The sequence below is a fragment of the Cervus elaphus genome, chromosome X, assembly GCF_910594005.1.
Source record: "Cervus elaphus chromosome X, mCerEla1.1, whole genome shotgun sequence".
NCBI classification, from domain to species: domain Eukaryota; kingdom Metazoa; phylum Chordata; class Mammalia; order Artiodactyla; family Cervidae; genus Cervus; species Cervus elaphus.
Genome location: NC_057848.1, coordinates 126515155 through 126530201, shown reverse-complemented (window position 1 = coordinate 126530201; position 15047 = coordinate 126515155). Strand labels below are relative to the sequence as shown.

Sequence of the window (15047 nt, the reverse complement as noted above, 5' to 3'; positions counted from 1 at the left end):
ATGTTAAAAAGATAATTTCAAAGATGAAGAGGTCAATGGTTTTAGCTTCCTTGGAGAGGTTAAATAATGTAAAATTTCCCATTGGATATAGCATCAGAGGAGTCACTGGTGCTTTTAATAAATTGGTGGGAAAAGAAGCCAGATTACAATGGGCTAAAGAATAATTGGGAGATCTGGGAGTGAAAACAGTGAGTGTAACTTAATTTTAAAACTTAAACAGAGCAATTTCAGGTGATAAGATAATGGTCTGTAGTTTAACCAAGGGCCAAAGGAAAGTGGGGGTTTCCTAGGTGGTGCTATTGGTAAAGAACCCACCTGCCAATGCAGGAGACTTAAGAGATGTGGGTTCGATCCCTGGGTTGAGAAGATCCCCTGGAGGAGGGCAAGGCAACCCACTCCAGTATTCTTGCCTGGAGAATCCCACGGACAGAGGAGTCTGGTGGGCTACAGTTGATAGGATCGAAAAGAGTCAGACACAACTGAAGCAACTTGGCACACAAAGTAAAGTGGAGGTGAAGGTTACTGGAATTGAGTAGCCCAAGGCACTAAAAGGCTAGAGTTTTAGACGAGCTATCCATATAGACTTTACAGTCACTCAGAAGAGTGATGGAGATTGAGGTGGAAAGGAAAATGGTGATCCAGGTACTAAAATAATCAATAAATGACTAAAAAGAGAAAGGGGATGCATTGGAAGCAAGGAAAACATTTAAAAGGCTGTTGTAATAGTACATACAAGTGATGATAATGACTTTATCAAAAGTTATAGGAAATGAGGATTGAGAGAATTAGTTGGGTTTGAAGGATGTTAATGGATAGTCAGGGCTTCCCTGGTGGCTCAGTAGTAAAGAATCCTCCTGCAACACAGGAGACATTGGTTCAATCCCTGTGTCAGAAATATCCCCTGGAAAAGGAAATGGCAACCCACTCCAGTATTCTTCTCTGGGAAATCCTATGGACAAAGGAGACTGGGGACTACAGTCCATGGGGTTGCAAGAGTTGGGCACGACTTAGTGATTAAACCAGCACCACCAATAGATAATCAATAGAATATGATGATTGTACAGGTATTAGGCAGGCAATAAGAGAGATAGTAGAGTTAAGGATAATAAACTGATTTTTTGATTAAGCACCTAGATGGTGGTACCAATAAGAAAGATAAATAAATAAAAAGCAAGAAGTATGGGATATTTTATTGGTTTATTTATTTAGAGAGGAAAATATTATGTTTATGGCAGAAAGTGAAGAGGAACTGAGGAGCCTCTTGATGAAAAGTGAAAGAGGAGAATGGAAAAGCTGGCTTAAAACTCCACGTTCAAAAAACTAAGATCATGGCATCCGGTCCCATCACTTCATGGCAAATAGATGGGCAAGCAAAGGAAACAGTGAGAGGCTTTCTTTTCTTGGGCTCCAAAATCACTGCAGATTGTGACTGCAGCCATGAAATTAAAAGACGCTTGCTCCTTGGAAGAGAAGTTATGACAAATCAGGACAGCATATCAAAAAGCAGAGACATTACTTTGCCGACAAAAGTCCATCTAGTAAAAACTATGGTTTTTCCAGTAGTCATGTATGGAAGTGTGTTGGATAATAAAGAAAGCTGAGTGCTGAAGAACTGATGTGCTTGAACTGTGGTGTTGGAGAAGACTCTTGAGAGTCCCTTGGACTGCAAGGAGTTTCAACCAGTCCATCCTAAAGGAAATCAGTCCTGACTATTCATAGGAAGTTCTCATGCTGAAGCTGAAGTTTCATACTTTGGCCACCTGATTTAAAGAACTGATTCAATGGAAAAGACTCTGATGCTTGGAAAGATTGAAGGCAGGAGGAGAAGGGGACAATAGAGGCTTAGATGGGTGGATGGCATCACCAACTTGATGGACATGAGTTTGAACAAGCTCTGGGGAGTGGTGATGGACAAGGAAACCTTAATCCTCTCTAAAAATTGTAGCTCAGTAGCCTCTGCTATTTCATCAGTTACTCTAGTTTTGGTGCTAGCTGAAAGAGGGACACATGCCACAATTGGAACTGTAGCCTCTCCTAAAAGTTCATGACAAACGTCCTTAGAAGCAGGCTGGATCAACTCTTCACCAATAGTAAAGGACCTTTTTTTTTTGTGTGTAAATTAATTAATTTATTTTAATTGGAGGCTAATTACTTTACAATACTGTAATGGTTTTTCCCATACATTGACATGAATCAGTCATGGGTGTACATGTGTCCCCCATCCTGAACCCCTCTCAACTTCCCCTCATCCCATCCCCCAGGGTTGTCCCAGTGTACTGGCCCTGAGCGCCCTGTCTCATGCATCGAACCTGGACTGGTGATTTATTTCACATAATAAAGGGCTTCTTAGCTTTAGCAATGTGGTTCAGTTAAATTCATTCGCTCAGTCGTGTCTGACTCTTTGCGACCCCATTCACTGCAGCACGCCAGGCTTCCCTATCCATCAACAACTCCCAGAGCTTGCTTAAGTTCATGTCCACCAAGTCGGTGATGCCATCCAACCATCTCATCCTCTGTCATCTCCTTCTCCTCCTGCCTTCAATCTTTCCCAGCATCAAAATCTTTTCAAATTAGTCAGTTCTTTGCATCAGGTGGCCAGAGTATTGGAGCTTCAGCTTCAGCATGAATCCTTCCAATGAATATTCAGGGTTGATTTCCTTTACGATGGACTGGTTTGATCTCCTTGCTGTCCAAGGGACTCTCAAGATTCTTCTCCAGCATCACAGTTCAAAAGCATCAATTCTTCAGCACTCAGTTTTCTTTGTGGTCCAACTCTCACATCCGTACAAGACTACTGGAAAAACCATAGCTTTGACTAGATGGATCTTTGTCAGCAAAGTAATGTCTCTGCTTTTTAATATGCTGCCTAGGTTTGTCATAGCTTATCTTCCAAGGAGCAAGCATCTTTTAATTTCATGGCTGCAGTCACAATCTGCAGTGATTTTGGAGCCCAAGAAAAAAAAGTCTTTCACTGTTTCCATTGTTTGTCCATCTATTTGCCATGAAGTGATGGGACCAGATGCCATGATCTTAGTTTTTTGAATGTGGAGCTTTAAGCCAGCTTTTGCTGTTTCACTTTCATCAAGAGGTTCCTCAGTTCCTCTTCGCTTTTTGTCATGAGGGTGGTGTCATCTGCACATCTGAGGTTGTTGATATTTCTCACAGAAATGTTGATTTCAGCTTGTTCTCCATCCAGCCCTGCACTGCGTATGATGTACTCTGCATATAAGTTAAATAAGCAGGGTGACAATATAGAGACTTGTTGCACTCCTTTCCCAATTTGGAATGAGTCCACTGTTCCATGTCTGGTTCTAACTGTTGCTTCTTGACCTGTATGCAGATTTCTTAGGAGGCAAGTAAGGTGGTCTGTTATTCCCATCTCTTGAATAATTTTCCACAGTTTGTTGTGATCCACACAGTCAAAGGCTTTGGCATAGTCAATAAAGCAGATGTTTTTTTCTGGAATCTTCTTGTTTTTTCTTTGATCCAACCGAGATTGGCATTTGATCTCTGGTTCCTCCGCCTTTTATAAATCCAGTTTGAACATCTGGAAGTTCTTGGTTCATGTACTGTTGTAACCTAGCTTGGAGAATTTTGAGCATCACTTTGCTATCATGTGAGATGAGTGCAATTGTGCGACAGTTTGAACATTCTTTGGCATTACCATTCTTTGAGATTGGAATAAAAACTGACCTTTTCCAGTCCTGTGGCCACTGCTGAGTTTTCCAAATTTGCTGGCATATTGAGTGCAGCTCTTTAACAGCATCATCTTTTAGGATTTGAAAGAGATCAGCTGGAATTCCATCACCTCCAATAGCTTTGTTCATAGTGATGCCTCCTAAGGCCCACTTGACTTTGCACTCCAGGATGTCTGGCTCCAGGTGTGTGATCACACCATTTAATTATCTGGGTAAGTTTTTTTTTTTTTTTTGTATAGTTCTTCTTTGTATTCTTGCCGTCTGTTCTTAATATCTCCTGCTTCTGTTAGGTCCTTAAATTTCTGTCCTTTATTGTGTCCATCTTAGCATGAAATGTTCCCTTGGTATCTCTAAGTTTCTTGAAAAGATCTCTAGTCTTTCCCATTCTATTGTTTCCCCTATTTCTTTGCATTGACCACTTAGGAAGGCTTTCTAGCCACCAAGAATAATGCTCTCAGTGAGGACACATTTGTTGAACTGGTGGCCTTCTATAATTGCTTTTATTCTTCATGTTCACTTTTTTTTCTTTTGAACAAATACAGTGGCTTGTCTTTTAATTCAGGGTGTTTGGTCTTTATGTCATGAAGCAAATTTGAAGGTTTCATGGATTTTTTGTATAGTGATTGCCACATATTATATAAAGCAGGCTTGGAGAATGTAAATCACCTGTTGCAGTGAACCTGTAACCTAAGTAGTTCTCTATATTGTATTTAAATTGAGCTGTCTTTTTGTTGTCTCTCTTAGAGTCTTCTGCTCTGTCATCTTTGGGTCTTTTGTAGTTTTCAACGAAGCTCTCCAGTGACATTTTTTTTTTAAACTTATTTTGACTAGTGTTATCCTGTGGGCCTACCAAAGCTGTGACTGAGACAAGTGTGCAGTTTAGAAAAGAAGCATGGATGGAAGTGCTAAATCAAATAATGAATTGACCATGCTTGGACTAAAATAAGTGTCAGATTTTAACTTAAAGCCTCCTGTCAAATGCAGATTGTCACTTGCCACTCAATAATAGGAACTAGATATGAGTGTGCAAGTAATTGATTTATTATTGTCTCTGTACAATCGAACCTCTCTGCTAGTGATAATATGCATTTGTAGCCACTCCCACATCCCCACCTCAGCTCACCCACAGATCTTCAGGTATTAGATTCTCATAAGGAGTGTGCAACCTAGATCCCTTACATGCAGAGTCAGCAGTAAGGTTTGCACACCTATGAGAATCGAATGCTGCTGCTTATCTGACAGGAGGCAGAGCTCAGGCAGTAATGAGAGTGATGAGTAACTGTAAATACAGATGAAGCTTCACTCACTCACTCACTGCTCACTTTCTGCTGTGTGGCCTGGTTCCTAACAGGTCATGGACTGTTGATACTATTTTCACATAGAGTCCTTTGATTGTTTTGCTATCAGGGTAAAGCTGGCCTGATAAAATGTTTAAAAATATTTCCTCCTCTTCTATATTTTGGAAGAATTTGAGAAAGACTGCTGCTAATTCTTTTTTGAATATTTGGTAGAATTCACCAGTGAAGACTTATGGTGTTGGACTTTTATTTGTGGGTACTTTTGTTCACAGATTAAATCTGCTTACTGTTGATCAGTCTACTTAGATTTCTATTTCTTTATGTTCTAGTTTTGGAAGAATGTATGTTTCCAGTAATTTACTCATATCTTTTAGGTTGTCAAATTTGTTGTCATGATATTGTTTCTAGTAGTATCCTGTGACCCTTTTCACTTCTGTATTATTAGTTGTGATATGTCTTCTTTCATTTCATTTTGAACTTATTTTTAATTGGAGAATAATTGCTCTACAATGTGTTCTTGGTTTCTGCCATAAAACCGCATGAGTTGGACATAAGTATACATATATCCCCTCCCTCTAGAACCTTGCACTAACTCCCCATTCCACCCCTATAGGTTGTCACAGAGCACTGGGTTAAATTCCCTGTTGTTGTACAGCAGCTTCCCACTAGCTATCTGTTTTACATATGGTAATGTATAAACTTCGATGCTATTCTCTCAATACATTATCAACCTCTCTTTACCCTGCTGTGTCCACAATCTTTTTTCTGTATCTCTGTCTCTATTCCTGCCCTGCATATAGGTTCATCATACTGTTTTTCTAGATTCCATATATATGTGTTGATATGCAATATTTGCCTTCCTCTTTCTGACTTACTTCACTCTGTATAATAGGTTCTAGGTTCATTAACCCCAATTCAACCGACTCAAATTTATTGCTTTTTATGACTAACATTCCATTGTGTGTGTATACACACACACACACACACATATGCACACACACTTCTTTACCTATTCATCTGTCAATGGACATCTAGGTTGCTATCATGTCCTGGCTATTATTAATAATGCTGCTATGAACATCGGGGTACATGTGTGGTTTTGAATTATAGATTTCTTAGGGTATATGCATAGTAGTGGGATTGCTTGGTTATATGGTAGTTTTATTCCTACTTTTAAAAGGAATCTTCATAATGTTCTCCATAGGGGCTCTATCAATTTACATTTCCACCAACAATGAAAGAGGGTTCACTTTTCTCCACATCCTTTTAAGCCTCCAACTAATAAAAATAAATGAAAAAAAAAAAGCAAATGCTTTAATGATGGCCATTCTGACCAGTGTGATGTGATACCTAATTGTACTTTTGATTTGCATTTCTATAATAATGAGCTAGGAACTTACCAGTGGCTCAGCGGTAAGGTGCGATGCAGGAGATGCAGGAGATATGGGTTCAATCCTGCATCAGAAAGATTCCCTGGAGGAAGGCATGGCATCCCATTTCAGTATTCTTGCTGAGAAAGGCCCATGGATGGAGGAACCTAGTGGACTACAGTCCACAGAGTGGCAAAGAATCAGACACAACTGAAACAACTCAGAGTGCAATAATGAGCTATGTTGAGCATCTTTTCACAAGTTTATTGGCCATCTGTATGTGTTCTTTGGAAAAAAGGTCTGTTTAGGTCTTCTGCACTTTTTTTTTCAATTATTTTTATTAGTTGGAGGCTAATTACTCTACAATATTGTAGTGGTTTTTGTCATACATTGACATGAATCAGCCATGGATTTACATGTATTCCCCATCCCAATCCCCCCTCCCACCTCCCTCTCCACCTGATCCCTCTGGGTCTTCCCAGTGCACCAGGCCAGAGCATTTGTCCCATGTACCCAATCTGGGCTGGTAATCTGTTTCACCATAGATAATATACATGTTTCGATGCTGTTCTCTCGAAACATCCCACCCTCGCCTTCTCCCACAGAGTCCAAAAGTCTCTTCTGTACATCTGTGTCTCTTTTACTGTTTTGCATATAGGGTTATCATTACCATCTTTCTAAATTCCATATATATGTCTTAGTATACAGTAATGGTCTTTATCTTTCTGGCTTACTTCACTCTGTATAATGGGCTCCAGTTTCATCCATCTCATTAGAACTGATTCAAATGAATTCTTTTTAATGGCTGAGTAATATTCCATGGTGTATATGTACCACAGCTTCCTTATCCATTCATCTGCTGATGGGCATCTAGGTTGCTTCCATGTCCTGGCTATCATAAACAGTGCTGCGATGAACATTGGGGTGCAAGTGTCTCTTTCAGATCTGGTTTCCTCGGTGGGTATGCCCAGAAGTGGGATTGCTGGGTCATATGGCAGTTCTATTTCCAGTTTTCTAAGAAATCTCCACACTGTTCTCCATAGTGGCTGTACTAGTTTGCATTCCCACCAACAGTGTAAGAGGGTTCCCTTTTCTCCACACCCTCTCCAGGATTTATTGCTTGTAGACATTTGGATAGCAGCCATCCTGACTGGTGTGTAATGGTACCTCATTGTGGTTTTGGTTTGCATTTCTCTGATAATGAGTGATGTTGAGCCTATTTTCATGTGTTTGTTAGCCATCTGTATGTCTTCTTTGGAGAAATGTCTGTGGAGTTCTTTGGCCCATTTTTTTTATTGGGTCATTTATTTTTCTGGAATTGAGCTGCAGGTATTGCTTGTATATTTTTTAGATTAATCCTTTGTCTGTTGCTTCATTTGCTATTATTTTCTCCCAATCTGAGGGCTGTCTTTTCACCTTGCTTATAGTTTCCTTTGTTGTGCAAAAGCTTTTAAGTTTCATTAGGTCCCATTTGTTTATTTTTGCTTTTATTTCCAATATTCTGGGAGGTGGCTCATAGAGGATCCTGCTGTGATTTATGTCGGAGAGTGTTTTGCCTATGTTCTCCTCTAGGAGTTTTATAGTTTCTGGTCTTACATTTAGATCTTTAACCCGTTTTGAGTTTATTTTTGTGTATGGTGTTAGAAGATGTTCTACTTTCATTCTTTTACAAGTGGTTGACCAGTTTTCCCAGCACCACTTGTTAAAGAGGTTGTCTTTTTTCCCTTGTATATCCTTGCCTCCTTTGTCAAAGATAAGGTGTCCATAGGTTCGTGGATTTTTCTCTGGGCTTTCTATTCTGTTCCATTGATCTATATTTCTGGCTTTGTGCCAGTACCATACTGTCTTGATGACTGTGGCTTTGTAGTATAGCCTGAAGTCAGGCAGGTTGATTCCTCCAGTTCCATTCTTCTTTCTCAAGATTACTTTGGCTATTCGAGGTTTTTTGTATTTCCATACAAATTGTGAAATTATTTGTTCTAGTTCTGTGAAAAATACCGTTGGTAGCTTGATAGGGATTGCATTGAATCTATAGATTGCTTTGGGTAGAATAGCCATTTTGACAATATTGATTCTTCCAACCATGAACACGGTATTTGTTTGTGTCCTCTTTGATTTCTTTCATCAGTGTTTTATAGTTTTCTATGTATAGGTCTTTTGTTTCTTTAGGTAGATATACTCCTAAGTATTTTATTCTTCTTGTTGCAATGGTGAATGGTATTGTTTCCTTAATTTCTGTTTCTGTTTTCTCATTGTCAGTGTATAGGAATGCAAGGGATTTCTGTGTGTTAATTTTATATCCTGCAACTTTACTATATTTGCTGATTAGCTCTAGTAATTTTCTGGTGGAGTCTTTAGAGTTTTCTATGTAGAGGATCATGTCATCTGCAGACAGTGAGAGTTTCACTTCTTCTTTTCCTATCTGGATTCCTTTTACTTCTTTTTCTGCTCTGATTGCTGTGGCCAAAACTTCCAAAACTATGTTAAATAGTAGTGGTGAGAGTGGGCACCCTTGTCTTGTTCCTGATTTTTCGGGAAATGCTTTCAATTTCTCACCATTGAGGGTAATGCTTGCTGTGGGTTTGTCATATATAGCTTTTAAAAATACGGAATGCTTCACGAATTTGCGTGTCATCCTCATGCAGGGGTCATGCTAATCTTCTCTGTATCGTTCCAATTTTAGTATATGTGCTGCCGAAGCGAGCACTTTCTGCCCATTTTTAAAGTGGGTTATTTGTTTCTCTGATACTTAGCATCATAAGCTGATGTATATTTTGAAGATTAATCCTTTGACATTTGTTTCATTTGCAATTATTTTCTCCCATTCTGAAAGTTGTCTTTTCATCTTGTTCATAATTTCCTTTGATGTGCAAAAGCTCTTGTTTAATTAAGTCTTATTTGTTATTTTTATTTTTCTTCCATTGCATTATGAGATGAGTCAAAGAGAATCTTGTGCAATTTATGTCAAATAATGTTCTGTCCATGATTTCCTCTAAGAGTTTTATAGTTTCTTACCTTACAGTTAGATCTTTAATCCATTTTGATATAATTTTTGTGGATGGTGTTAGGAACTGTTTTGTTTTCATTCTTTTACATGTAGCCATCCGGGTTTCCCAACACCACTTATGGAAGAGGCTCTGTTTCCTCCATTGTATATTCTTGCCCCTTTACCAAAGATAAGGTGCCCATAGATGTGGATTTATTTCAGGGCTTTCTATCTCTTTCTATTGATCTATATTTCTGTTTCGGTGAAAGTACCATAATGTTTTGATTACTGTACCTTTGTAGTATAGTTTGAAGTCATGAAGGTTGATTCCTCCAGCTCCATTTTTCTTTCCAAAGATTACTGTTGCTATTCCAGACCATTTGTGGTTCCATGCAAATTGTTAATTTTTTTTTTGTTTCAGTTCTCAGGAAAATGCCATTTTTAATTTGCTATGGATTGCATTGACTCTGTAGAATGCTTTGAGTAGTATAGTGATTTTCATGATGTTGATTTTTCTGATCCAAGAACATGATACATATCTCGACTTTTTGTGTTATCTGTTTTATTTCATCAGTGTCTTATAGTTTTCTGCATATAAGTCTTTTGTCTCCTTAGGTAGGTGTATTCCTAGATAGTTTATGTATTTATTTATTTATTGTTGCAATGGGGAATGGGATTGTTCTTACAATTTCTCTTTCTGATTTTTTGTTGTTAGTGTATAGGAATTCAAGGGATTTCTCTGTATTGATTTTCCATACTGTCACTTTATTAAATTCATTGATTAGCTCTAGTAAGTTTTTGGTGGCATATTTCAGTTCACTTCAGTTCAGTTCAGTTGCTCAGTCTTGTCCGACTCTTTACAACTCCACGAACTGCAGCATGCCAGGCCTCCCTGTCCATCACCAACTCCCGGAGTTTACCCAAACTCATGTCTATCGAGTTGGTGATGTCATCCAGCCCTCTCATCCTCTGTCAGCCCCTTCTCCTCCTGACCCCAATCCCTCCCAGCATCAGGGTCTTTTCCAATGAGTCAACACTTCTCATAAGGTGGCCAAATTATTGGAGTTTCAGCTTCAGCATCAGTCCTTCCAATGAACACCCAGGACTGATCTCCTTTAGGATGGACTGGTTGGATCTCCTTGCGGTCCAAGGGACTCTCAAGAGTCTTCTCCAACACCACAGTTCAAAAGCATAAATTCTTCAGTGCTCAGCTTTCTTTATAGTCCAACTCTCATATCCATATATGACTACTGCAAAAACCATAGCCTTGACCAGATGGACCTTTGTTGGCAAAGTAATGTATCTGCTTTTTAATATGCTGTCCAGGTTGGTCATAACTTTCCTTCCAAGAAGCAAATGTCTTTTAATTTCATGCCTGCAGTCACAATCTGCACTAATTTTGGAGCCCCCCAAAATAAAGTCAGCCACTGTTTCCCCATCTATTTGCCATGAAGTGACGGGACTGGACGCCATGATCTTTGTTTTCTGAATGTTGATCTTTAAGTCGACTTTTTCACTCTCCTCTTTCCTTCATCAAGAGGCTCTTTAGTTCTTCACTTGCTGCTTACATAAGGGTGGTGTCATCTACATATCTTGTTATTGATATTTCTCCTGGCAATCTTGATTCCAGCTTGTGCTTCATTCAGCCAAGCATTTCTCATGATGTACTCTGCATATAAGTTAAATAAGCAGGGTGACAATATACAGCCTTGACATACTCCTTTTCCTATTTGGAAGCAGTCTGTTGTTCCATGTCCAGTTCTAGCTGTTGCTTCCTGACCTGTATACAGGTTTCTCAAGAGGCAGGTCAGGTGGTCTGGTATTCTCATCTTATTTTGCACAGATTCTTGTGGTCCACACAGTCAAAGGCTTTGGCAAAGTCAATGAAGTAGAAATATATGTTTTTCTGGAACTCTCTTGCTTTTTTGATGATCTAGCAGATGTAGGATTTTCCTTATATGGTATCATGTCATTTGCAAATACTGAGAATTTTACAGCTTTTCCATTCTGAATTCATTTTATTTATATTCCCTCTTTTATTGCGATGGATAGGACTTCCAAAACTATGTTGAATAATAGTGGAGAGATTGAGCACTCTTGTCTTGTTTTTGATCTTAGAGGAAATGGTTTAAATTTTCCACCATTGAGAATAATGTTTGCTATGGGTTTGTCATATATGGCCTTTATTATCTTGAGGTACTTTCATTCTATAACCATTTTCTGGAGAGGTTTTTTTTAATCATAAATATGTTTTGGATCTTGTGTAAAGCTTTTCCTGTATCTGTGGAGATTACCATATTATTTTTATCTTTCAATTTGTTAATATGGTGTATCACATTGATTGATTTGCATATATTGAAGAATACCTGTATTTCTGTGATAAACCCCACTTGACCATCTAGTATCATGCTTTCAATGTTTTGTTGGGTTCTGTTTTCCAGTATTTTGTTGAGGATTTCACATCTATGTTCATCAGAGATACTGGCAAATAATTTGCTTTTTTTGTGATATTTTTATTTTGGTATCAGTGTGATGGTGGCCTCATAGAAAGAGTTTGGGAGTGTTCTTCCTTATGCAGTTTTTTGAAAGGTTGAGAAAGACAGATGTTAGCTCATCTCTAATTGTTTGAGAGAATTTGCCTGTGAAGCCATCTTGCCCTGGGCTTTTGTTTTTTGGGAGATTGTTTTTAAAACTCAGTTTCAATTTCAGTGCTTGTGTTTTGTCTGTTTACATTTTCCATTTCTTCTTGGTTCAGTCTTGAAAGGTTTTACTTTTCTAAGATTTATCCATTTTAAAAAAATTTCATATAATTGTTCACAGTAGTCCTTATGATCCTTGGTATTTCTGCATTTTCTGCTGTATCCTCTCCTTTTTCTTACTGATTTTATTGGTTTGAGTCTTCTCTATTTTTTCTTGATGAGGCTGGCTTATGGATTGTTAATTTTGTTGTTTTATTGATCTCTGCTATTGTTTCCTTTATTTCATTCTCATCTATTTCTCCTCTGATCTTTATGATTTCTTTCCTTCTACTAACTTCGTTTTGTTGCTGTTATTGTTCTTTTTCTGGTTGCTTTGCATGTAAGGTTAAGTTGTATATTTGATGGTTTTCTTGTTTCTTGAGATAGGAATGTCATGCTATAAACTTCCCTCTTAGAAATGCTTTGCTGCATCCCATGGGTTTGGGGTCATCATGTTTTCATTGTCATTTGTTTCTAGTTTTGTTTTTTTTTTTTATTTCCTTTTATTTTTTTCAGTAAACTCTTGGTTATTTAGAAACATATCATTTATCCTATATATTTGTGTTTTTTAAATAGATTTTTCTTGTAATTGATATCTAAACTCATAGTGTTGTGATCAAAACAGATGCTTGATATGACTTCATTTATCTTAAATTTACCAAGAATTGATCTGTGATCCAAGATGTGATCTATTCTGGAGAATGTTCCATGTGCACTTGATAAAAAGTATATTCTGCTGCTTTTGGTGATATTTCCTGTAGATATCAATTAGGTCCATCTGATCTAATGTGTCACTCAATGCTTGTTTTCCTTTATTAATTTTCTGCCTGGATGATTGATCCATTGATGTAAATGTGGTGTTAAACTACCATACTATCATTTTGTTGCTGTCATTTTTTTCTTTTATGTATGCTAGTGTTTGCCTTATGTATTGAGGTTCTTTTAGGTTGGGTGCATAAATATTTACAATTGTTATGTCTTCTTCTTGGATTGATCTCTTGATTATTGTGTAGTGTCCTTCCTCATCTCTTGCAATATTCCTTATTTAAAAGTCTATTTTACCTGATTTAAGAATTGTTACTCTGGCTTTCTTTTGATTTCCATTTGCATGAGGTATCTTTCTTCATCCCCTTACTTTCAGTCTGTATATATCTCTAGGTATTAAGTGGGTCTCTTGTAGACAGCATATATAAAGGTTTTGCTTTTGTATGCAGTCAGCCAGCCTTTGTGTTTTGGTTGGAGCATTTAATCCATTTACATTTAAAATAATTATTGATATATACATATATTCCTTTTGACATTTTCTTAATTGTTTTTGGGCTTCCCTGGGTGGCTCACATGGTCAAGAATCCTGCAATGCTGGAGACCTGGGCTCGATCCCTGAGTTGGGAAAATCTCCTAGAGGAGGGATTTTTGTTTTCAGTTTGTTAATTTTGATTTTTGTTGATTTTGATTTTTTGTTAATTTTGATTTTTTGATTTTTGTTTTCAGTTTGATAATTGTTTTCAGTTTGTTTTTTGTATATCTTTTCCTTCTCTTATGTTTTTGGCCTAGAGAAGTCCTTTTAACATTTGCTCTAAAGCTGGTTTTGTGGTGCTGAATTCTCTAAACTTTTGCTTGTCTTTAATCTTTTGATTTCGCCATTAATTTTGAATAAGATCCTTGATGGTTAGTTATCTTGGTTGTAGGCTTTTTCCTTTTTCTTTCTTTCTTTTTTTTTAGTCTCTCTCTACTTCATTTTATTGATTTATTTTTATTATTTTAATTGGAGGCTAATTACTTTATAATATTGTGGTGGTTTTTGCCATATATTCACATGAATCAGCCATAAGCATACATGTGTTCCCCATCCAGACCCTCCCTCCCCATTCCATCTCTCAGGGTCATCCCAGTGCACCAGCCATGAGCACCCTGCCTCATGCATTGAACCTGCACTGGCAATCTATTTCACATATGATAATATATATGTTTCAATGCTATTCTCTCAAATCATCCCACCCTTACCTCCCACAGAGTCCAACAGTCTGTTCTTTACATCTAAGTCTCTTTTGCCACATATAGGGTCATCATTACCATCTTTCTAAATTCCATATATATATGTGTTAATATACAGTATTGGTATTTTTCTTTCTGACTTACTTTGCTCTGTATAATAGGCTCCAGTTTCATTCACGTCATTAGAACTGATTCAAATGCACTCTTTTTAATAGCGGAGTAATATTCCATTGTGTATATGTACCACAGCTTTCTTATCCATTCATCTGTCAATGGACATTTAGGTTTCTTCCATGTCTTGGCTACTGTAAACAGTGCTGTGATGAACATTGGGGTACATGTGTCTCTTTCAATTCTGGTTTCCTCAGCATGTATGCCAAGGAGTGGGATTGCTGGGTCATATGGCGGTTCTATTTCCAGCTTTTTAAGGACTCTCCACACTGTTCTCCATAGTGGCTGTACTAGTTTGCATTCCCATCAACAGTGTAAGAGGTTTCCTTTTTCTCTGCACCCTCTCCAGCATTTATGGTTTGTATGCTTTTTAATAGCAGCCATTCTGACCAGTGTGAGATGGTACCTCATTGTGGTTTTGATTTGCATTTCTCTGATAATGAGTGATGTTGAGCATCTTTTCATGTGTTTGTTAGCCATCTGTATGTCTTCTTTGGAGAAATGTCTGTTTAGTTCTTTGGCCCATTTTTTGATTGGGTCGCTTATTTTTCTGGAATTGAGTTGCAGGTGCTGTTTATATATTTTTGAGATTAATTCTTTGTCAGTTGCTTCATTTGCTATTATTTTCTCCAATTCTAAAGGCTGTCTTTTCACCTTGCTTATAGTTTCCTTCATTGTGCAAAAGCTTTTAAGTTGAATCAAGTCCCATTTGTTTATTTTTGCTTTCATTTCCATTACTCTAGGAAGTGGGTCGTAGACAATCCTGCAGTGATTTATGTCAGAGAGTGTTT

General features: G+C 37.8%; 1 protein-coding gene and 1 non-coding gene across 6 annotated transcripts in view; one reads left to right on the top strand and one right to left on the bottom strand.

Annotated features, from left to right (window-relative positions):
- The window catches only part of HEPH (hephaestin), a 156853-nt gene that overhangs the window by 79943 nt on the left and 61863 nt on the right, over nt 1–15047 (top strand). The window lies entirely within an intron of this gene.
- LOC122690981 lies at nt 8967–9073 on the bottom strand. Its single transcript, XR_006340232.1, has one exon. It is a non-coding gene; the product is annotated as a U6 spliceosomal RNA (small nuclear RNA).